At 41.0% G+C, this 24,021-nt stretch overlaps 1 protein-coding gene across 1 annotated transcript in view; it reads left to right on the top strand.

Moving 5' to 3' along the window:
- Positions 1–24,021, top strand: part of LOC308689494 (uncharacterized protein) — a 29,060-nt gene that overhangs the window by 1,408 nt on the left and 3,631 nt on the right. The window lies entirely within an intron of this gene.

Below are 24,021 nucleotides of genomic sequence, written 5' to 3' on the forward strand. Positions count from 1 at the left end.
AACTTGAAACAAAGTAAGAGACGCTGACAAGTTTTTAATGATTTAAAAATGTGTAAAATTTACAGTAAATCTGTACAATTATAAGTTAGCAATAAGGTACTCGAGGCAAGTGCTGTATCGTGAATAAGTAACGGCTGAAGGGGTTGCAGGCACTCTGCTTCGCGTCGTGCCTAACAACGCCCTTCAGCCGTTACTTATTCACGATACAGCACTTGCCTCTAGTACCTTATTGCTTTTATAAAACGGTTACCACACAATATTAAAGTAAAAAAAAAAATGTATTAGTGCAACTTTCATGAAGTTAAATCAATAAAAGCATTCCTTCCGCTAGAAAAAAATAGTCCCTGACCGTGAACAACAACGTTCCAATGTGTAATATGCATGAAAACTCAAATAAAAACAACAAACCGTTCTCAAACTTTGTCTCATTCTTTTTATTAAGGGCGCAGTTAGGGCTGGGCGATATGGAGCAAAAAATATATCTCGATATATTTTGCTATATCTCGATATACGATATATATCTCGATATCTTTACAGGAAAAATAACCCCCCAAAAACTACTGCAAAAACAAATATGCCAAATACCACAAAGTCTTTTTTTATTGAAGTGCAAATAGGTAGGCAGTTCATGTAGGAACAAAGTGTTTCTGCGACATTAAAAAAAAAAAAAAAAAAAAAATCCCTGTATACAAAAATGCTAATTTAACTGTAAAATAAAGGAAGAAATAATACATATTGCACTATTTTTAATAAACCTGAATAGAAATATCATTAGTAATTTTGGCAAATAAATAAAAAAAATGCCATATATCCCCCAAAAACTGCACAACTGTAGAGTAAAACATTAATAAAAAAATGTGATACAAATGCATCTAAAAATTTACATGATTGTTACAAAATCACACTGTCTGGGGCCTCTGGAGAACTCAGAACAACTGCTAGCATAAAGGTTAAGGTAAAAATAACTGCCATTAAATTACAGTATCTTACTACTATGCAATTAGATAAACGGTTCATTCATTACATCACTTTACCTCTGTCTTTATCCACCTTTATCCTCTTCTCTTCTTTTTGGCACTGTATATAGCAGAATAGGTAGGCTAATGCTAATTTATAATGTGTCATCTAAATTAGGCCATCCGTCACAATCAGGAAACTTTCACCGTGTCTAGACCGTCTAGACCTTGCGCGAGCTGCCAGGCCCGTTTCTACAGGGGAGCATGTTAAGTGCAGTGTTGGGGCTAGTTACTCAAAAAAGTAATATGTTACATATTACATATTACTCTCAAAAATAGTAATGCCTTACTTTACTGTATTACTCCCTGGAGAAAGTAACTAGTTATATTACTAGTTATATTACTAGTTACATTTTTTTCTTAATTACTCTATAATTTCCTGAGATGCATCAGATGGAGGGAAGAACATACAAAGGAGGAGTGTTATTTAGGGTCTTTATTATGCCAACAACAGACTGGCACTGTCTAGCACAAAGTACAAACAACTGTACTTGTGCAATCAAGTACAAACAAGTATTAACTTCCTCAATGTTTAACAAACACCGTCTGGTGCAAACAACCAATAAATTTGATTGTCAATTTATAACAAGTCCAAACATATATTAAATTCATCAATGTTTAACAAACACTGTCTAGTGCATACAATCAATTTCATTGTCAATTTATAACAAGTACAAGAACATATTAACTTACTCAATGTGTAACAAAAAACATCTAGTGCAAAAAAAAATATTTCATTGTCAATTTATAACAACTACAAGAACATATTAACTTCCTCAATGTGTAACAAAAACCATCTAGTGCAAAAAATCTATTTCATTGTCAATTTATAACAAGTACAAGAACATATTAACTTCCTCAATGTGTAACAAAAACCATCTAGTGCAAAAAATCTATTTCATTGTCAATTTATAACAAGTACAAGAACATATTAACTTCCTCAATGTGTAACAAAAACCATCTAGTGCAAAAAATCTATTTCATTGTTGATTAACAAGTACAAACAAAAAAAAAATTAACTTCCTCAAAAAAATATATCCATATTTAATGAAAAAGACTGGCCTTACCAACACTGTGTAGAGGAGAGGTAAATTGTTAAAAAGCAAAACACAGTGCAGAGGAGAGGTAGGTTGTTGAAATGAGTTAAAGCAAATACAGAAGACTCAAAGTAAATAAAAGTGAAAATACAGTTGGCATTTACTGTAAGGCATTTTTCTGGTGCAAAATATGAGCTTCTGAATGTGTCAGCTTATTTGTCAAAGTAGTGGTTATACCTCATAAGGAGGAGTCTCTCAAAGCGCTTGTCTCCTAACCTGTTCCTCCTTGGAGTGAGAACAAGGCTTCCCAGGCTGAATAGCCTCTCCACTGGAGCACTGGATGCTGGTGCTGTATTGTATTTTAAAGATAAGTTCTTAATTCTGGGGAAGTTGTCTAGGACCCCCATCTCTGACCCAGACTTCAGGTACTCCATCACCTCCCTGTCTGGGCCAAAAGATCCTGAATCCTGCTCTTCCTCAAACACAAAAAATTCATCCTCACTACTGCTGGATGCTGGACTAATCTGTGGAGGCCTGACCTCATGTTCCTCATTGTGGGGGGCAGCCAGGGGTGAAGCACGACACTCTGTTATCAGCAGAGTCTTTAGGGCCTCTCTCCTGGTCTCTTCCCTCAACCACCTCATCTTGAACTTCGGCAGAGTGACAGCAGCCAGGAGACCCTCCCTACTGTCCAAAACAGAAGCAAAGCGGGTTTTGATGGCCTGTAAGAAAGAGATTTATAAAATTAGATATTTCTCTTAAATAGGAAAAACATACCTTCCTGTGGAAGGAGTTGACATGTAAATGATGCAACAGGCATATTGACTATACCAGGTCTTCAGAAACACAGTACCAGTATACAATTCTTACATTCTCATTTAGAAGACTGTGATAATGGAAGCATCTGTGATAGTGGAGGGATGTGCAATTGTGCATATGACAGGCTTCTCTCATATCACATAAAGTTACAGTCAGTAAGTCTTAAATACACACTCACAGCCTACCTGCACTATGACATCAGGCAGATTTGCCATCATCTCGGAGAGGCCGGGACGCAATGCCAAGGTCTTTGACATCAGAGACTCCAGTGTCGGTAATAGATTGCCATAATAACAATCATTTTCCCCTGGAATGAATGAATATGAATCAATGAATGAATTACTTGTTTGATTCAAATGTTTAACATTCAAAAAAAGGAAAGGCAAGAAGCCACAGGTTTACATTAACCTATACTTTATCTCACCTTGTAAACGGTCCAAAGCTTTTGTAAGCGGTTTTGTGACTGTGCAATACTCTACAAGGAATTTGTACTCTCGATCGGAAAAGGCTCGTACACCTAACTGACTGCAGAGAGTTGTCAACTGTGGTCTGGATATCTCAGTTATTCGTGCAACTGCATTATGGAAAGAGTTCCATCTCGTCACTGTAGGCACCATGAGCTTTTTTCCACAAAGGCTTTCCACTAGCTCTGCAGCTACTGTAGACCGGCTGGCCTTAGTCCAGAGGGCAGAGCACTTTGCAGTGGCACTTCTGTAAATTGTTTTGTTTGTCACTGTCAACCATTTTTCAATATCAACAGTTGATATCAAATTAAGTGTGTGCGAGGCACATCTTAAGTGAGGGGGGAGAGTAAAGTGTCCTGGGTCTTCTTGTTCCGTGGAGAGCACTTCTTGTACATCGGTAAATGACACTTCTTCATCCTCCCCTGATCCCTCGTCCTCTGAATCGGATGCTGCTGCTGCTGCTGGCTTGGGCTCATACTCCCTGAATGTGAGAAGTGCAAGAAGAAGAAAAAACTATAATGTGTGGCCTATTCAATTCAAAAGTAATAATATCATGTGTTAAGCTGCAACCCCACTTTTGAAAAATTCCCAGAAATGACATACCCAAACTGAAACAGATACAGTTTATGAACCCTTTGTACTAAAAGCACAAGTATGATCTCATTTGAAAGCTGACACCTGGCAGTTTATTGTAAATGTAGAAATAATTATTGTCATAATGAAAAAAAAATGTTATAAATAGCTTCAAAGTTTTGTAAAGTTATTAGAAATTTATTTGTATGAAACATCCTCATGAAAATAAAATTTAAGTTGGCACTGTAGCAATCTAGAAATGCACTACAGCTAAAGTCACATGTCTAAACATTTTATGTTTAAAATCTGAAGATAATGAGGGACGTTGTTTTGTGTATCGCTGTCATGACGACAACACGGGAGTTTATGAATGAAAGCATTTCATAACTCCTGACACAAAAGCATCCAAAAAGAAATAACTGTCACTATAAGTTTCTCAGAATGCAATAGTGGTCAAATACTGAAACTTGAGTCTTATATCTTTTTAATGATGTATAGTTTGTCAATGTATAACATTAAATCTGATAGTAACTTTGAACTAAATAATAAAAAAACGCTTCAGTGCGCCGACGCTTAAAGCTTAACAGGTTCAAATTAATGCAATCAAATTAAACAATTCATTAACTTATACATTTGCAAATAAGTACAAGTAAGTAAACTATTATTCAACTGACCTGAAAGCCTTAACAAAATTCGATCCATTGTCTGTGACTGTTGCTGTGACCTTCTCTGACAGTCCATAAGATGAGTGAACCTGCTCAATTTCAGTGGCCACAATGTCATATGTGTGTCGTCCTTTGATTCTTTTGCAGGCAAGGGCTGCTTTTTCACGATGGAAGTTGCTTGGATTAATCCAATGGGCAGTCATGCCTATGTAGCTTTTGTTGTGACAAGTCCAGATGTCAGCGGTCGTTGACACATACTTAGTGCTCTCAAACGTTTTCTTCAGCTCACTTTCCATCATGGCGTAACATTTATCTAGGTACATTGCGAAGGTTTTCCTGTCGGAAAACGGCTGGTCTGTCCCTGCTATCGGTATTTTGCAGATTATCTTTCTAAAAGACAGTGATTCGACGGTAGAAAGAGGTAACATTTCTTCTACTACGTACGAGGCAACAAGCTTATTTATTTCGGATTTTGATGTTGGTAGTACTTTGTTCAAATGAAAGTTTTTGCTGCTTGTGGGGCTGCTCGTTCATGTCACTCTGTCGCTTCGCAACGAGCTTGATGTGTCCGTGCTGTCGCTGCAGATGCTTTTTCAAGTTGGAGGTAGAGTTACAAGCGGTGGAGAGCAGCTTTCTCCCCGGGCAGAGTGTGCACTTCACCGTCAAGTTATTTTCCTTCCGTTGAACATATTCAAAATAATGACTGAATCTCCACCCGTCGAAACTAGCTTTCTGTTGCTGGGAACCTTCCTCTGAAAAAGAGCTTGCAGTCGTTGTTGACGCTTCCATCTTCTTCTTCTGTCTTTGAGGGTGCCGCTCTGCTGCTGGCTGCCGGGTGTCGACCAATCGGTGATGGTAAATGATACCTCGTGCCAAACCCAGACCAATCGGTGATGGTAAATGATACCTCGTGCCAAACCCAGACCAATCGGTGATGGTAAATGATACCTCGTGCCAAACCCAGACCAATCGCTGTTCCATTCACGCCCTCCTCCCCTTCCCTTCTGTTCTCTGTGTTGTGTGCCTTGTGTGTTATGAAGGTGCTACTGGAAAATGTAACGCAAGTAACTAGCTCGGGAAAACTGTAATAATATTACTAGGGCTGTTTTCGACTAAGGATTTTCATAGTCGAATCTGATTCGTTAGATTTTGCCGTAGTCGACTGATAGTCGAACCTTTTTTTTTCTTTTTCTTTTCTTAGATAGCAGCTAGATTTTTTCCATTTCAAACAAAAGAGCTTAAAAACATATATATCACACATATATCATAACATTTCATAAACATGAGGAGCAATATGAGAGATAAATTTGGTGATGGTTGTTTAGGTACATTAAACCACGTAAAGCTTTTTCACGCCCATGAGAACCGCGTGGAGTCAACTCACAGCCGCTCCGCTGCCCTGCTGAAAATGTGAAGCAGAAACGCTTAATATCAGATAACGTCCAAAATAATTGGACTCTGGGTTAGATTTTTTGACCATTTTCAGTGGTTATGAGGAGCAATATGAGAGGGAAATTTGGTAATCGTTGTTTAGGTACATTAAACAACGTAAAGCTTTTTAACGCACATGAGAACCGTGTGGAGTCAGCTTTTTAACGCACATGAGAACCGTGTGGAGTCAGCTTTTTAACGCACATGAGAACCGTGTGGAGTCAGCTTTTTAACGCACATGAGAACCGTGTGGAGTCAACTCACAGCCGCTCCGCAGCCCTGCTAAAATGTGAAGCAGAAATGCTTAATATCAGATAACGACCATAATAATTGGACTCTGGGTTCGATTTTTTTTTATCATTTTAAGTGGTTATGTGGAGCAACATGAGAGGGGAATTTGGTAATCATTGTTTAGGTACATTAAACCATGTAAAGCTTTTAACGCACATGAGAACCGTGTGGAGTCAACTCACAGCCGCTCCGCAGCCCTGCTGAAAATGTGAAGCAGATTTTTGAATACATTTTTATTTATTTACATTAGTAAGCTACAGGACATCGTCTTTCAAAACATGACCTGAAAAAATAAAATAAAAATGGTACCCAGCCCTTCTGAAAATGCGAATGCGTCTCTGTCCCCAGCACATTTCAAAACAAACTGACGCCCATGTATTCGACTATGAGGTTCATAGTCGAATCGGACCTCTCCGAATCGAATCGTCGAATCCTCGACTATTAGAAGTCAGCCCTAAATATTACCATTTTCAGACGAGTAATGCCTTACACTACCAGTTACTCAAAACGCGTTACTTTGTAACGCGTTACACCCAACACTGGTTAAGTGTGAGTGTGTTAAGCGCCCTCAAACAAAAGCAATGCGGCGAGTGGCGACGCTACACAAAAAATTTCCAACAACAACTGATCGCGTGCGCGCTGTTTCTGACGCACTTCAAGCACTCGCTGGTCGGGGAAAGATTGATGTGCCTGACCGGACTCGTCGGACTTGGTTGAATGAAACAACACGCGAGGGGATGGGGAACAAAAGCAAGGAGGCGGAGGAGGGCGAGGGCGAGCACAGCACAGAGAAGGCAAACAAGCAAAGTGGCGAAATCAGAATTAATATACAATATATCGATATATACGATATGTCAAAATCCATATCGAGTTTAAAAAATATCTCGATATATCGTAAATATCGAGATATCGCCCACCCCTAGGCGCAGTGATAAATAGAACCGTTGGGTGAAGCGGTCATAGCTGTGTTTTATCGTGAATAAAGCACAGCTATTGACCAATTAGAATCAAGGATTGGAACTAACAGTTTTATAATGCTAAATAAACAATGGCCAAGGTTATAGTCCAACACATTATACAGCTAAAACATTTAGGACCCTATTTTAACGATCTGAAACGCAAGTATCAAAAGCGAAACACAAGTTATTATACCGGCGGGATAAATGACTCTTGCGCCCGACGCAAATCTAAAATGAGTTGGTCTGAAGTAGCTACATTATTCATAGGTGTGGTTTGGGCGTAACGTGAAATAAACCAATCAGAGCGACATCTCACATTCCCTTTAAATGCAGGCGCGCTTGTTCCATGGTGGATTGCTATTATAACGGCGGATTTGCCAGGCGCACGCCAGGAGCGGTTCACGTTCTCGTCAGGGCCGTAAAAGACAGAGAAGTGACACTGGGGATGGGAGAAACCCACCCAAATTAGCTTCGGTTAAACAGGCGTATAATAATTTTACTAAATGTGTAAGCTAGATTTATGCCTATTTTTTTCACATCTTCATGGACACAACAATGATTTCCCTCGTGTTGTAATATTTTCCTTGTAATTATGTATGGTTTGCAAAAATGTGAACTGCTGCGTCTGTGTAGAGTAGAGAAGCAAAGTGTATGCGCGTTGTGCACACGCTACATTATGGCCAAGCATGTGCCCTTAAAATAGCATCTGAACGCACCACTGACTTTAGACTAGGTTTTTCCTGGTCAGTGGCAGAATTGTTTTCTGAAACTGCAAAATAGCACCAGGGAACGTTTGCGGCAGAACACGGCTCCTCTTTTCGCTGAACCGCCCCCCCGGGAGCGCAAGTTCATTTCCTAATTTACCGACGTGCGTCTGTGGAGGGAAAAGTCCGCTGTGCGTTGGGTGCAAAATAGGAATGATACATGCGTCGGTGTACAAAGTCAATTGCGCTGGGTGCAAGATAGGGCCCTTAGGCTTATTGCAAATGAGTCAAGTCACCTTCATTTATATAGCACTTTTAACAATATAGATTGTTCCAAAGCAGCTTTACAGTGATAATAGGAAATTAAAGTAACAGAGATTGTTTTGGCTTTACATCAGCTCTAGAGTAAAGTTATTGTCCAGCTAAAGTTAGTTTTGATTGATTCACTTCCGTTGCAAAGATCATTAGTTATTAACTTAGGGGCCGCTAACACAACACCGTTCTAACAGAAAACCCTTAAGTTCTCTCTGCGCAAACTTTAAAAACGCGAACCTGTGAGAACGCTGATGGCATGCACATGCGTATTACGCGTTTAGTTTATAGGAATGTTTATAGGAGTGTGAACCTATTTCGATTAATATTTCAAGTTTGCTTGTTACTGATACATTATCACTCCACTGAGTCATCACTATAATACCTTGCTCTCTTTTTTCCAAGATACTCAGCCCTAGCTTCTGCATCTGCGTTTATCCTGGCTCTGAACTGTCTCTGCCTCTCTTTATTAGACAGGAAGGACAGAATTGACCTTAAAACACCAGAAGCTATAATAAAGCTTTAATAAAATGTTGATATATAAATCAATATGATTACATTATTCATGATTTGACCATTAACATTACAAAATTCAATTGAATGATAATGACCCATGTGACTCATTGAATCATATGAAATCAAGATGACAGCAAAAATATAGCAAAAAACATACAATTATGTAAATAATGTTAATTTTAATAATATAACTATAATAACTATGCCTAAAAGTTTACAAATGTTAATTAAAAACAATAGGTTACTGTCGTAACCCCGGCTCTCTGAAACATCGAGTGGAGAGATCCAACTATGGGAAGGGCATCCGTTCCTGACCTCTGCAGAAGCATCCAATTGCACCAAGTCTGGCTAGACAGACAGAAGCGTGCAGCCAATGCCAGGTAAAGCCCCGCCCCCTTACCTAGGGGCATATAACGGCTGCAGCGCTGCTATTCTCCAGTAAGTATATTCGTTTCTCGTGCGGCAAGCGGGGCAAAGCTGGTGGATCTCTCCACTCGATGTTTCAGAGAACCGGGGTTACGACAGTAACCTATTGTTCTCTTTCATCATCTTGTGTTCGAGATCCACCTATGGGAGAGACATGGACAGCTCCCCGATTGCCCAATACACTCACAGTGAGGTTCTGAAAGCCAGAGAAGGACGGTCGCCCCCAGGGAGGCGGTGCCTGACACGTCCCATAATCATGAACCTGCAATCCTGATGCACACACATGACTGCTGTGCACATGCAGGACATGAAACATGTATGCAGCACACACACGATAATAACCCCAGCAACACCAATGTGCATATAAAGACACTCAGAAAAGGATGCAATGCATGCTTGGTGACAGGAATGTGCATGGCCTGCCGGCCCACTCACTCCTTATTCGTTACTTCCAACGGGGTTGCAGGGAAGGGCTAAGAAGACCCCACCCCTAAAACCAAATGTGCTACCGAGATACTGGTGACATCCAGCCGGTAATAACGCACAAAGGTATGAGGAGAAGCCCAACTGGCTGCAGAGCAGATGTCCTGCAGTGACACTCCCCTAAACAAAGCCCAAGAGGCGGCTATGCCCCTCGTGGAATGAGCTCTGATGTCCCCTGGGGGCTGCACTCCCTTTGATTCATATGCCAAAGCTATAGCATTCACAAACCAATGTGAGAGGCATTGCTTAGATATGGTATTCCCTCTATGAGGGGGCGCCCATGAAATAAAGAGCTGGTTGCTCTCCCTGAAAGCACTGGTCACACAGAGCATTTAGCCTCTCATCCTCCAGGGAGGAAAAAGGTGGAGGGTTTAGTTTAGTTTAGTTTAGCTTTATTGTCCCCAATGGGGCAATTTGGTTTACAGCAGCAGTTACATAAAACATACAGAACACATAATAATACAATATGTTTACTCAATCATTTAAAAAACAAATTGCTCTTGGGATCATGGACTTTTTAAATCTGTTAGTCTTACACCGTGGAACATTGTAGCGGCGCCCAGAATTGAGCATCAAAAACTCTTGACACAAGGGGTGGTGAAAAGCGGACAGCTCCAACACCTCCGAAGTGAACGCAGGGAAGCACTTCGGCATGAAGGCCGGATTAGGCTTAAGGGAAACCTTATCTCCACTAAGAGAGAATTTAGTGCACGAGGGATAAACCGAGAGTGCATGTAGCTCACTGACACGTTTAGCAGATGCCAAAGCCAAGAGCAAAGCTGTCTTGAAAGACAGCAGCTTTAGGGAAATACTTCCCAGAGGCTCAAAAGGATATTGAGACAGAGCCTCCAGCACCATGGAGAGGTCCCACTCAGGAACAGTTCTCCTGACGACTGGCAAGGAGCGACGGGCACCCTTCATAAATCTGCGGATTAGAGGATGCTGCCCGACTGTTGAGCCCTCAAAACCCACATGACAGGCCGAAATCGCAGCCAAGTAGACCTTAATTGTGGAAAAAGACCTCCCTTTTTCCATGAGGTCTTGAAGGAAACAAAATATCAGGAACTGAGAACTGATAAGATGTGAGACCACGCCCATCGCACCACCCTTCGAACACTTGCCACTTACAGCCATACAAGGACCGCATAGAAACGGCCCTGGCATTCTGTATAGTAACAATCACACGCGGCGAAAGCCCCAGTGCGCTTAGGTTCGTCCTCTCACGGGCCAGGCCCAAAGAGCCACCCTGTGCGGGTGATAAATATCCCCGTTTGCTTGGGACAATATGTCCGTGCGGGGGGGGAGGCACCACGGCTCGGCATATAACAGAGGGATTATCTCCGCCAGCCATGGTGCTTTGGGCCACCTGGGTGCTATCAGAGTGAGACACAGGCCCTGCTCTCTCACCCTGGCCAGTGTGGGAATTATCAGGCACAGGGGAGGAAAAGCATACAGCAGCACTCTGGGCCCAGTGCATCTACCCCGAGGGTTCATGAACGCTCTCATCCTCAGGAGTCCCAGCGGCACAACCTGGATGGATGAAGCCATAAGACCCTGCAGCCTGAGGCATGTGCGATATTGTACTTTCGTCCCCTCTCTGAACTGCGACAGACAGTTCATTAGAGAGAGAACGCATTCTTGAGAGAGACGCGCTCGCATGGAGACTGAGTTCAACTCCAAACCCAGGAAAATGACATTCTGACTGGGTGTAAAATGGCTTTTGATCACATTCACTCTGAACCTGAGAGATGTGATGTGCGTGAGCACACGGCAGGTGTCCTGTAACACTTTCTCCTTCGATTCGGCTATAATGAGCCAATCGTCTATGTATGTCAGAATCCTCAGACCTGACGTTCTCATGGGTGCTAAGCCCGCCTCCGCACACAGAAAGAAACACCGGGGGCTTAGACTGAGCCCAAATGGCAGAACTGTGAATTCGTAACATGTGCCCTGGTAGGCGAAACGAAGAAACTTCATGTGTGGCGGATAAATGCTTATATGGAAGAAAGCATCTTTCAGGTCGACCGATGTGAACCAGTCGTTCTGTTTTATGGCGCGGGCGAGCGAGCCATGATTTAGCATTCTGAAATTGTATTTCCTCAAATGTTTGTTCAACACACGAAGGTCCAAGATAGGGCGGAGAGAAGCCGTCCTTCTTTGGGACCAGGAAATAACGGGAATAAAATCCCTGATTCATCAGACTGGGGTGCACCACCTGAATCGCTCCCTTGTTTAGGAGGGAGGATATTTCCTCTTTCAGAATGTGTGAAGCGCTCTCTTCCGTGTGTGAAGAGAGAACGCCGTTGAAATGCAGGGGTTTCATTGTAAACTGCAGTCTGTATCCCTGCATTATAGTACGCATTACCCACTCGGGAGCCGAAACAGTTTGCCAAGCCCATTCGTGACTCGTGAGTGTTCCCACCCGAGCCGCAGCGGAGCTGTGTAAGCCCAGCTGATTTATTTGTGATGCAATGGCGCCATCTAGTGGACGAACTAGGGGCGACATGCAGGGGTTCAGAAAGATTTTCTCTCTCTGCAGGCAGATGAACTCTCTCTGCGGAGAGAGATCCTCTCTCCTTAACGAATTCATTTGATTCGTTTGTTTTAATGTGTTTTTTTGTTTTTTGTGTGTTTTGTGTTGGGGAAACACTGGCCAAAGCCTTTATTAATTGGGTGAGGGGAACAGAGTGTGTGCGGTGTGGTGACACTGCTTTTGTACTTTCCCTCACAACAGACCCCCTGAACGTGGGGGGGGGAACACACAACGTTCATTAAACACATGGGCTGGGCAGCCTCGAGAGGAGGGGAACCGACCCATGGGTTGTTGCGGGGCCTTTCCTTGCCCTGGTAGAAATGTCGTCCCATGGCAGGTGGGTTAGGCAAACGCGCAGGGGGTGCCTGGCGTGGGGCCGCCTTCCTAGAAAGGTATAACTTGAAGGCCTCATCCTCCTCCTTTTTGTCGTCACACCGTTGTTGCATCAATGCGACGGGGGGGGGCGAAGAGAGCGCCGCTTCTCACTGTCAGGAAGGCCCGATAGGTTAAGCCAGAGCGTGCGCTCTCCCACCATAGAAAGCGCCATAGAGCGCCCGCAGGCTTGGACGGCCTGCCAAGCGTTACGGAGGACGAGGTCGTTCACCGTGAGGATCTCTTTCCACAAGGGTAGAGAAGGAGTTCCCTTTTCCAGCTGTTGCCCTAATTCGTCCAAAATCTCCGCCTGGTAAGAGGAGAGGAGAGAAGAAATGTTTAGGGCCCTGACAACCAAGGCCGAGGACTTGTATGCGGCCTGGTGAACTGAGGCAGAAAAACAGTCCATCTTGTTGGGCAAGACCGGCTTAGGGGGAGCGAGCAGCCCGCCCTGAGCAGGGTTAAGGTGCCTGCCGATGGAAGGCTCGATAGCGGGGGGGTCACCCATACCATGAGCTGCCATATCCTTTAATTCAAGGCCCGTGAGACCGTGTTTGAAGTCGAGTTGGTCACTCCAATTGTGCCTCAAGTGCTACGCGCACGCTGGAAGGACGGGGAAGAGTTGTTTCCTCGGACCGGGAGGAGGTCCCAACACTTTCCCGTCGTAAATATCCTTCTCCTGGTCGGTGGCGCTCTGTGGAGCCAGCCACTCAATGTTGAGGTGAGCGGCTGCTCGCTCACAAACTTCCAGGAGGATGGACTGAGGTAAGGCCGCGTGGGCGCTAGCCTGAGGAACGCCGGGGGGGGGGGATGACCTCCTTGTCCTCTGAGACCCCAAGAAGGGCCGCATCATCCTCATCGCCGGAACCGGCCGGTTCGTCGACAAGAGTGAGGTTGCCCACGAAGATGTCCTCTTCGGTGAATGCGGGATTGGGCTGGTCAGCCCAAATAAGTGAGGAGGCGCCCCGGGAGTCCCACGGTAGTGCGTCGTCGTCACCGTGTCCCCCATCCGAGTCAGAAGGGCCGAGCTCGGAGAACTGGGTCGCTACAACTTTAAGACGGCGTCGTAAAAGCTTCTTGGGCAGCATAAGGCAATGACTGCAATTTTCCGGGTTCTCCAAGGCTTCTTGAGCGTGTTTAAGGCCCAAGCAGACCACGCAGAATGGGTGAAGGTCCTTAGCGGCGATGAGCACACCACACACGGCCGGGCAGGCCCGTGATAGGCTGTTCCCCGGAGAAGCGGCAGGTTTAGACAGTGACATACCGGAGAAGAACTCGGAAAAATCCGTGGCGGGCAGCCGTGGAAAGAGGAGCAGGTGAAAAACGGCGAGAGCGCGGGCGGCTCCGAATGCAGAACACAGCAGAAAAGGCTGAAAAGACAACTGTCACGTCTGGTGGAGGCTGATCAGGCGATATGTCCTCCTGAAGACACGAAAAGTGAGCAGCGTAATCCAACCGAACTGTGTCAGTGCAGAGATCGCGAGAAGCGAATTTCAACTGGAGAATAGCTGCGCTGCAGCCGTTATATATGCCCCTAGGTAAGGGGGCGGAACCTTACCTGGCATTGGCTGCGCGCTTCTGTCTGTCTAGCCAGACTTGGTGCAATTGGATGCTTCTGCAGAGGTCAGGTACAGATGCCTTTCCCATAGGTGGATCTCGAACACGAGATGATGAAAGAGAACTAGATTGTTGTGCATATGTTATTCTGAATAACGGATGACATGTCCTGGCTAACAGAGGTTTTTTGTTATCCAAGAATGACATGTTGTTATCCAGGAATGACTAAACAATAGTGGTGTCAACAATAATCGATTCGGCGATGCATCGCAATGCGGGACATGCACGATTCAGCATCGATGTGGCAAAGTGCCATAATCGATTATGTCACTGTTTATTTTCTGGCCTTGAGTTGGACAATAAAGTTGTGAAGTTTCAATTACTTCCAGGACTTAAAAATAACATTTATTAATATGTATTCTTGTCAAAATGACATATAAACATCTTTTCCTGTTCTATTTTGCCTGGAAACGCTTCCAACACGCTTGCGTGTAGTGTGAAAAATAGGCGTCGGTTCTATTTCTAGCAATGAATGTGTTTTCCGCGCGGCTCGAGCCGCACCTGAGGCGCGCGTGTCACGCAGGCAGTGTGCAAGCTCTAACCTGTTAAAGGGGGGGGGTGAATTGCTGTTTCATGCATACTGAGTTTTTTACACTGTTAAAGAGTTGGATTCCCATGCTAAACATGGACAAAGTTTCAAAAGTTAGGTTGTACGTTTGAAGGAGTATTTTTGTTCCAAAAATACTCCTTCCGGTTTGTCACAAGTTTCGGAAAGTTTTTTTCGAGTATGGCTCTGTCTTACGTAAGATTAGGCGGAATTTCCTTATATGGGTCCTAAGGGTACTTCTCCGCGGGCGCGCGCGCACTCGTAGACCAGAGAGAGAAGAGAGCGAAAGCAGTACGTTACCTCAAAGCGCTATGCTCGGCTTTTAGGGAAGTCAATGTCACCAAAGAAGTGGATTTTTGGTTGCCAGGGCAAGACAACCCTGCACAGATTCCCAAAGAACCCAGCGTTAAGGGAACAGTGGATGGAGTTTGTTTTTTCGAAGCATCAACAGAGGTTGTGCAAGACTCTTTGTTCCCTGCATTTCGACGATGATTGTTTTATAAACAAAGCCCAGATCGACGGATTTGCAGATCGTCTAATGCTTAAGGATCGAGCAGTCACAATGATAAAGGTTCGCTGTCGCATGCGGTGAGTAAACTGCTTCAAATGTCTCTCTGTGTTGTTTTTAGCTCGGTTAGCACAGCTATTGCACACCGCCCACACGGCCCGCCCCCAGCCGCTCGTTTTTTTCCGGAAAGACTCGGTACAGCCTGTCTTTCTTTTATAAATATAATAAAACTAAAGACGTTTTGGAGATATGAAGGATGCAATACTACTCTATAGGTACTCAAGATTAACAGGAGATTGAGTGAAAATGAGCATTTCACCCCCGCTTAAACATGGGAGCCGGAAAAAAAACGGACACGCCACGCAGCCAGTGTGTCGCCGGCCTTACGTGGTGTGTAAAACCTGCCATACTAAAATCAAGCACGTTGGCAATACAACTAACTTAAGTTAGTTTAAAAAAACACTTATGTTCACTGCTGGAAAAAGTTGGCTGTTATTATTGCTCTATTTAATTTCAAATGGTTCTAAAGCAGAGAGAAGAGAAACATTTCTCATTCAAAGCACTGAAATCAGTGATTTATGTTTTCTTTTTTAGTTTTTCATATCCAATACCCCGTACCATTCAATTTTATTTTATTTAATGACATGTATGTCAAAGATACATGAGAGTGATAATACACACATAGCAGCCAATCAAATTTGTTGTTCAATATCTGACTGCTTGTGTTGCCTCATGACTGATGAAAAATTTAGATTTTAAATACTTTTATTTATATTTTTTACATTTTTGTCGTATTTTTATATTCAGATTTTAAGCCGGGACAGTTACCCGGAATGACATTTTGGGACTTTTTAGCTCAATAGTTCCTTAAAGATTAATTATTTATAATAAATTCTCACATGAATAATTAAAGAGGGGGAAGTTGAGTCACTTAATGAAGTGCATTTAAAAATGTATAAATTTTTAATATAATGAATGGGTCAGGACACCAGAATATGTTTTGGACACCAGAATTGACACGCCATGTCATTGACCCATTTGCATGCTGTCTGACAGGGTTTTTTGTCTGTAATGGATCCATCTAAGGAACTTTTCACACAACAGCAATGTACTAAAAACAGACGACAACGTTGTCAAAACAATCCCTGTTCACACGGATCTGCGAAAATGACTAAATAGGCTGTATTCAGTGTTGCTAGCTACTTTCAAAGGAAAGTAGCTAACACCTTCCCAGAAAGTCGCTAAATGTCGCTAGATGAAGCCATACGTCAATTAGCATATTAATGACGTCATCGCGTCGTACTTGCGTCCTTCTTGCGTGTTTTCTCTCCAAATTCATGCTCACATACTGTAATATAATATAATATAGCCGAGTGTCCAATAAAGCTGTTCTCAGTTCCTATATGTTTGTCAGACAATAGAACGAGTAGCTAGTGAAAGACTACATTTTTTTATATGTGTAAAGTTATCAGAATTGAGAGAGTTCAGAAATTAACTAAAGCTCTGTGATAGTATGTAGTGATAAGCATAAAAAAAGAAATGGAAATTAAAATGGTCAAACTAAATTCTTTAAATATAAAACAAAAGAGATAAGTCCATGGAAAAACATTCACGTCTGTCAGCAGCTGTGCGCTCAGATGAATGTGCTGCTGCTCCTCTCAGCCATTCACTGAACAGGGAGAGAGACGGCAGGGAGAAAGCAAGACCTCGTGCTCGCAGGACAGTACTGGCAACATATAGAGGTTACTAAATTTGTCCAAAAAGTTGCTAGGTGCTTTTTTTGTAAAAAAAAAAAAAAAAAAAAAAATATATATATATATATATATATATATATATATATATATATATATATATCGTTAAAGGAGTCTGAAATAGAGACAAAGGAGCTGAGTTGGCAACATGGCTGTATTATGCATGCCAGGCCAGTAGTTGGGGATGTCGCTTTGTCAAGAAGCACAAATAAACACTTAACCTGTTAACCGTTGCCAGAGCGCGGGCGCACTGAAGCGTTTTTTTTTATAAATAGTTCAAAGTTACTATCAGATTTAATGTTATACCTTGACAAACTATACATCATTACAAAGATATAAGACTCAAGTTTCAGAATTTGACCACTATTGTATTCTGAGAAACTTATAGCGACAGTTATTTCTTAATTTGTGTCAGGAGTTATGAAATGAAAAAATGAGTCGATACCTTTGATATGAATTATGCGCGTCAGCCGCTTTCATTCATAAAAAAACTCCCGTGCCGTCGTCATGACAGCGATACACAAAACAACGTCCTTCCGGGCTTTTAGCTAAAAAATGTGCAGATTTGGAGAAATATTGATATATTCTCATAGGTTTACATCAGATTTCTATAGACAGGAATAATATTTATTGAATTTATACCCAAATGCGTCGATGTAATCATTATGAGCGTTTGTATACTCTGTTAATGTGTTTTTTCGATTCATACCAATAGCCTGAGGGCGCCCTCGCCGCCCTGTGCACAGTATTAGAACATGAAGAAGTGCCATAATCATGTGACAATCCAGGAAGCCTCGAACACACACACAGCTAACAAGAGATCGCGCTGTAACTATGGCTGTAACATGGAGATACAGTCGTTTTGAAGACAATAAACATGTTTGCTATGATATTTGAGTTACCTGTGTTTTTCAATCCATGCCAGGTATTTCCATAATAATAATAGATTATATTTATAATGTAATGCTAATCTATATAGACTATCATTGTGCAGAACAGTATACAATAGTATATATTAGTCTGATTTTTTTTATCTGAAGCCAAATTAGATCACAGAAAATTATTTAAAATACTCGATTTGCTTTATAAAGTAAGTTTATAAGCACAAACATGGTTTTAATCTCATAAATTGTCGTGTATTGATGGTGTGCTAAGCTAACATGCTAGCTAGCCCTAGGTGCACCTGCCACCTAGAAGTTATATTTTTATTATTTTTTGAATGCTTACTGAAATGTTTCTTTATTCAAGAAATGCATTTAAAACAGTTTAGAATGTAAGGGTGAACTTTGAGAAAAGAAATTATAGTGACTGAAACCATATGAATAGCATTGTGAATAGCCAGTCGTTAGTAACTATAATGCAGACAAAAGAAATGCATATTTAGAGCCATAGCCAGGCTGGAGAAGTGTGAATGTGTGCAGGGGGAGACTGAGACTGAATGGGGATCGTTTGCACCACAAAACAATAAAGACAATATACTGCATAGATGGTAAGAAGATGACAATAAATATCAGTAGCATTTTAGCATCAAATCAAAATAAAGTCACATGACATGGTCTTGAAAAACATTTCACTAAATACAGAGTTTTGGACTTATTATCTTAAGATTTTAAACATAAAATGTTTAGACATGTGCCATTAGCTGTAGTGCATTTCTAGATTGCTCCAGGGCCAACTTCAATTTTATTTTCATGAGGATGTTTCATAAAAAATAATTTCTAATAACTTTACAAAACTTTGAAGCTATTTATAACAATTTTTGTCATTATGACAATCATTAATTCTACATTACAATAAACTGCCAAGTGTCAGCTTTCAAATGAGATCATACTTGTGCTTTTAGTACAAAGGGTTCATGAACTGTATCTGTTTCAGTTTGGGTATGTCATTTCTTGGGATTTTTCAAAAGTGGGGTTGCAGCTTAACAGGTTAATGCGCATGACGCCACTGTTTTCACAAATTCACATTTATGTTGTTTACACAGAGACAGTAAAGGCATTTTTTTTCAAAAGCTTGTGTTTTCATGGCCCCCGAACACCATTGTTGTGTAAATGAACAGGCAAAATGCATAGAAAGTTTTCCATTATCAGTTGAATATGTTGTTGTGTAGAACATTAATTTGTAATTTATAATTTCATTTTGTGATTTCATTTTCTAAACATATGTCCAGACAAGCAGTCTACCAATTACATAAGAGGGTACGCTCACAAACAACTTAAATAACTGCATCTAATAAACACTCTAGCCACGGCATTTTGAACCAACTAGAGCTTATTTATTGACCAATGCAACATTTCTAAGGTGGAAGAAAACTGTTCTAGAAATGTAATATAAAAGGAAAGATTGCTGTCAACGTAACACCCATGTTTTTACCTGTTGAAAACCACACATACAGTGAGATCTTTTGTGGGTTTTTCTAATCCAATAATTAATACCTCTGTCTTGACAGAATTTAATATAAGGGTATATTCACACCACACTGTAAACCCCAATAAGTTCATAGTACTCAAAACTTTTGCAGAAACTGATTATGTAATAACTTTTGAGGTAACTAACTTATTTTTTGAAGTTAGTTTTTTTAAAAGTTACAATCTAATCAAACTTAAATATTTAAATTTTATAAAAAAAAAATGTAAGTGCACCGTGCTTAAAAATATTGTTTAACACTCGCACATTTTTAGTTTCTCCATACTTAATTATTTTGATCCAATGGTACTTATTTAAATAGAAATCTACTAACTCTAAAAAATACTTGTGTATAACCCACAAGCTAATGAAATTTACAGGTTAAAACTAAAAAAAAAATAATAATGTTTTACTTCAGCTGTACATTTTCTTTTATTCAGTCTTAAAATTGTTTTATACAAACATGTCAGAACATCAACAGCATTTATTTTTTAAAACTCTGTTCTAGCTCAGAGGTCAAAGTCTTCAGTGTCCATGCATTCACTGCTGACTGCCTAAAATAACTGATCTAGACCAGGGCTGACCCCCCAACCAGTGAAGCACTTCATGACCAAGAGTACAAATAACAATGTTATCAGATTTCAAAATACAGGTGGGGTCTTATCTGCTTTATGCTTTGATATTATGAAATCACACAGAATGTGTCTGCTTCCGCTCTTCCTACACTTTTAAATGAATTGTCTGACAACACAGAAACCATGTTGTTCCACTTCAGAGGGTGGCTAACTTGTTATTCACAAATATTAGCTCAAGAGATAGTGTAAGGCTGGCTTTATATGCTAATGAATTAGGCTCCAAATAAAAGAAATGGTGAAAAGTTGGTTACAGCCTAAATTAACATTTGATTCACCTTGATTTTGGGGGATTCTCACTGCACTTCTTCCACTTCAACCTATAATGAAAAGACGTTTGTAAAGGTTTAATAAAAACTTGCAGAATTCATTCGGTAACTATTATGTCCATAACCTTAACTTTGTTTGAGTAAAAGTTACAGCTAACGTTAGCCACTAGCTCATTTGGGTGCATGTAGGAATAAAATCACATTGAACTTACCAGAGCAGGGCGCTTAACACAAACAGCAGCAACACACTCAAAAACAGAAGGACTATCGCTTGCTGAAAAGAGTTATTGACTAACGTTAACATTATTGCCCTGCCACGACATTAACAGTACACAGGATATTTATCTGTCACTAGCAGGCGGACTGACGGCTATAGCGCCCGCGGCACCGTGAAGCTGCGCGCTTGCAACTTATATATTAAAAATAGCCTCGTCTAACAGTCAAATATCATGTGTAATTGAATTATTTTTTTTGTTTGGTGTGGTTTGCTTTCACACTGCCTTTTTTGCAAGTGAACCAAAATTTGTAAACAAAACCACACGTGCGCTATGGTCATCCATTCATTGGACAGAAATTCCCAAGCAAGGAAAAGCAACTTATGAGCATCCTTTGATAGTGTCATCTATACAATGTTGTAATTAGGATTTTTTTGAAGACGAAGATGTGCTGCAAGATGGTTGCGGCAGAGAGAGAAAATGCTTTTAACCAGGGCTTGACATTAACTTTTTGAGGCACTTGTCCTTAGGACAATTAAATTTATGTTTTACTTGTCCATGCACAAAAGTCACTTGTCCGGGTAAAGATTTATAATTTTATCGTTTATTTTTTTTGTGTGTTTTGTTAATGCAGAATTCGAACAAACCATTGAAAGCATCCAAACACTATCAATATTAATAAAATTCAGTTGAAACAGTAGAAAGGAACGTGTCCCAAGAACAGAGTTCCCCTTCAACAAGAAATAAGGATCTCCAGACTCCATAATACAAAGTAATACTTTGCACGCTGGTGTGCAGTGTATCAACCAGAGGAAGTGGTGACTCTTGTAGGTATCCTCAGTATTTGCATGCTAGCTAGACTTACTGTATACTATACCTAAAATAATTTTGTAAACATAGAGATGCACCGATTACAATTTTCTAGGCCGATTCCAGTTTTTCATTGAGTTTGACCTGCCGATTCCGATTTTTTTTTTTTTCTAACCACTTTACAGCACACACAAATATTTATGTTTGATCTTTTCTTTAACCCTTTCACGCGTAAGTTTAAAATATTCTAACTGACACACGACACCCCCCTCCCCCCCGGGTGAGTTTTTTCAAGGCGAACGTTCCCTTTAATGTTTCCATGGCGACGCGTCACGCGATACACCGCAGTCACAATAATACTGTATGAATGACTGATGTGTCGCTTTTATTTCGCTTTTCCTTTTTTATTCAAAATATTCACAAACTTGCTTACCATGTCATCAATCATCCTATCTGATATTCCGATTCTCAAATACGTGTGAGTGAGTGTGTTTGGTTGTTTAAAAACCTTTATAAATAATCGATCTATAACATGAGATGGGCGCCACAATGTTGTCCTGTCAGTTGGATTTACAGCACGTGAAATTCATCAGTTTCTCCCGAAATAAATGCAAGAAAGTGGCCGGTGAACTGAGAAGAATAGAGTAAACTTTATAGTTACTTCCACTATGTTTGTCTGATATGAATAACACATGTCGGCAAATTATATTTGAATAGATTGTTATTGCTGCTTCCACAGACATCAGTGTGTATTTTACAAACTCAAAATGTATTGTTTTACTCGTGCTTATGTGTATTTAAATATCTGAAACCTAAAATAAACATTATGAGGTTGAAAACACTGCTTAGTTGTGATATATGACAGCGCTGAACGCGTCCGACTCTGGCTCAGCGCCAGCCAACGCGCGAAAGCAGTTTGAATCGGGCAGTTATGCAACGTCTCAAATCGGTAAAATTAAATCTGTAAAATTATAGACGTAATGAGCGGCACATGACGTGAAGTAACATGGCATTTTATTTTGTTTGAAATTTAACTTGTCCAGTGGGACAACTAATTTTCTCTTCCACTTGTCCTACAAAAAAATCCACTTGTCCCGGACAAGCGGACAAGCCTTAATGTCGAGCCCTGTTTTAACTGATAAAGTTCAAACATTATTAAAAACAAGTGAACAGTCAGTAATAAAATAAGAAAAAATACACAAATTACAAGCAGAGATGAATACTAAATAAAGTTACAAAGTCTAACAGTAGTAGGCCTATTCAGGTACAGAAATGAATAATTAAGCCTAAATGTAAAATAACACAATTTATTTACTGTAGAAATTAAATATAGTTTCATATTTGTGAACACTGCATTTTGTTGTTTTGTTAACATTAATGACAGACAACAGTAGGAATATTAGGTCTCTGCTGTCACTTTAAGACCGAATACACGGACCGAAAAAACTGACAAACATCCGGTTTCTTTCTCAACTGTTCACTTATGACATGACTGAGAGAATACTTGCCGAGACGGGTATTTAGATGAGTTTTTTTTTTTTCATTAATTTTGTGTGCATGTGTCCGTTCAAGGGTAAGGAAATGCGAAAGAGGAATCAATTCGGTGTTGGAGCGCTATATCTGAAATACGCCTTTATCTGCGCGCGGGGCTGTGGTCACAGATAACGTGCGAGTCCCGATTTTTGCCTCTTCTTCTGCGTTTAAGATAGTTTGAATGTGTAAATTGGCAAGACAAAACACATCCAAATTATAAACTTGCACTCTATGATGGTTAAATTTAGCAGTTAATCAGCGAATCACATGCGTGCCGAACCATGGGGCAGCTGGTTCGTATGGATCACGGATCAACTGCGATCTGTTGCACCCCTAATCTAATGTATAGGCATTTCATCACCCCGAATTATATAGTAAATATCTGACCCTGTCAAAAAAAGGCGCAGTGCTTTCTGCAATTGGGTCGGGTCATGTTCACACCTTAAATGAACAATACCAGAGTTTGTTTGGAACCAGACCAAGAGCACCTCTTCAGCTGGGTCTCGGTACAGTTGTTTGGTCCGCACCCAAGTGCGATTGCTGTATTCACACCTGCCCAAAAGATCTGCACAAAGTGGGGAAACGAACCTGAGTTCGATTCAATTGAACCAAACAAGACAGGTGTGAATACACAAAATTACTAGCCACCCCATCTTTGGCATCATTTAAACAGACACACACAGCACTAACTTGGAGAGTTGTGCACAGGCTGTATGTTCAGAAGTGCTGAAGACTGCTCCAACCAATCATAAAATAACACCAGAAAAGTGCTGAATTTTTCTGGTTTTATTAGCTGAAAGCAATGGGGCATTACACAATTATGAGGCGGCTTCATGTGATAAAGACCCTCACATCATGTAGAGATGCGTTTATAAATTCAGTAAAATTAAATACAGGTTTCACTTGCCAGTCAAGAAACCATGTGCCAGAGAAAGACAAAAAAAAGGTTCAGTAGCTCTTTATTCAATGTACATACCTTATACTTGTAATACTGCAATAAGGTTGCATAGTAACATCTATCACCCCCACCCCATCTCTTCATAAGCAAAGTTGTAGCAATCAGATAGACAGGACAAACCATGCTACATCTTGCTCAATAATGCCAATACCATTCTAAAAACAATTCAAGAGA

Source organism: Scardinius erythrophthalmus, assembly GCF_964197995.2.
Source record: "Scardinius erythrophthalmus genome assembly, chromosome: 4".
NCBI lineage: Eukaryota > Metazoa > Chordata > Actinopteri > Cypriniformes > Leuciscidae > Scardinius > Scardinius erythrophthalmus.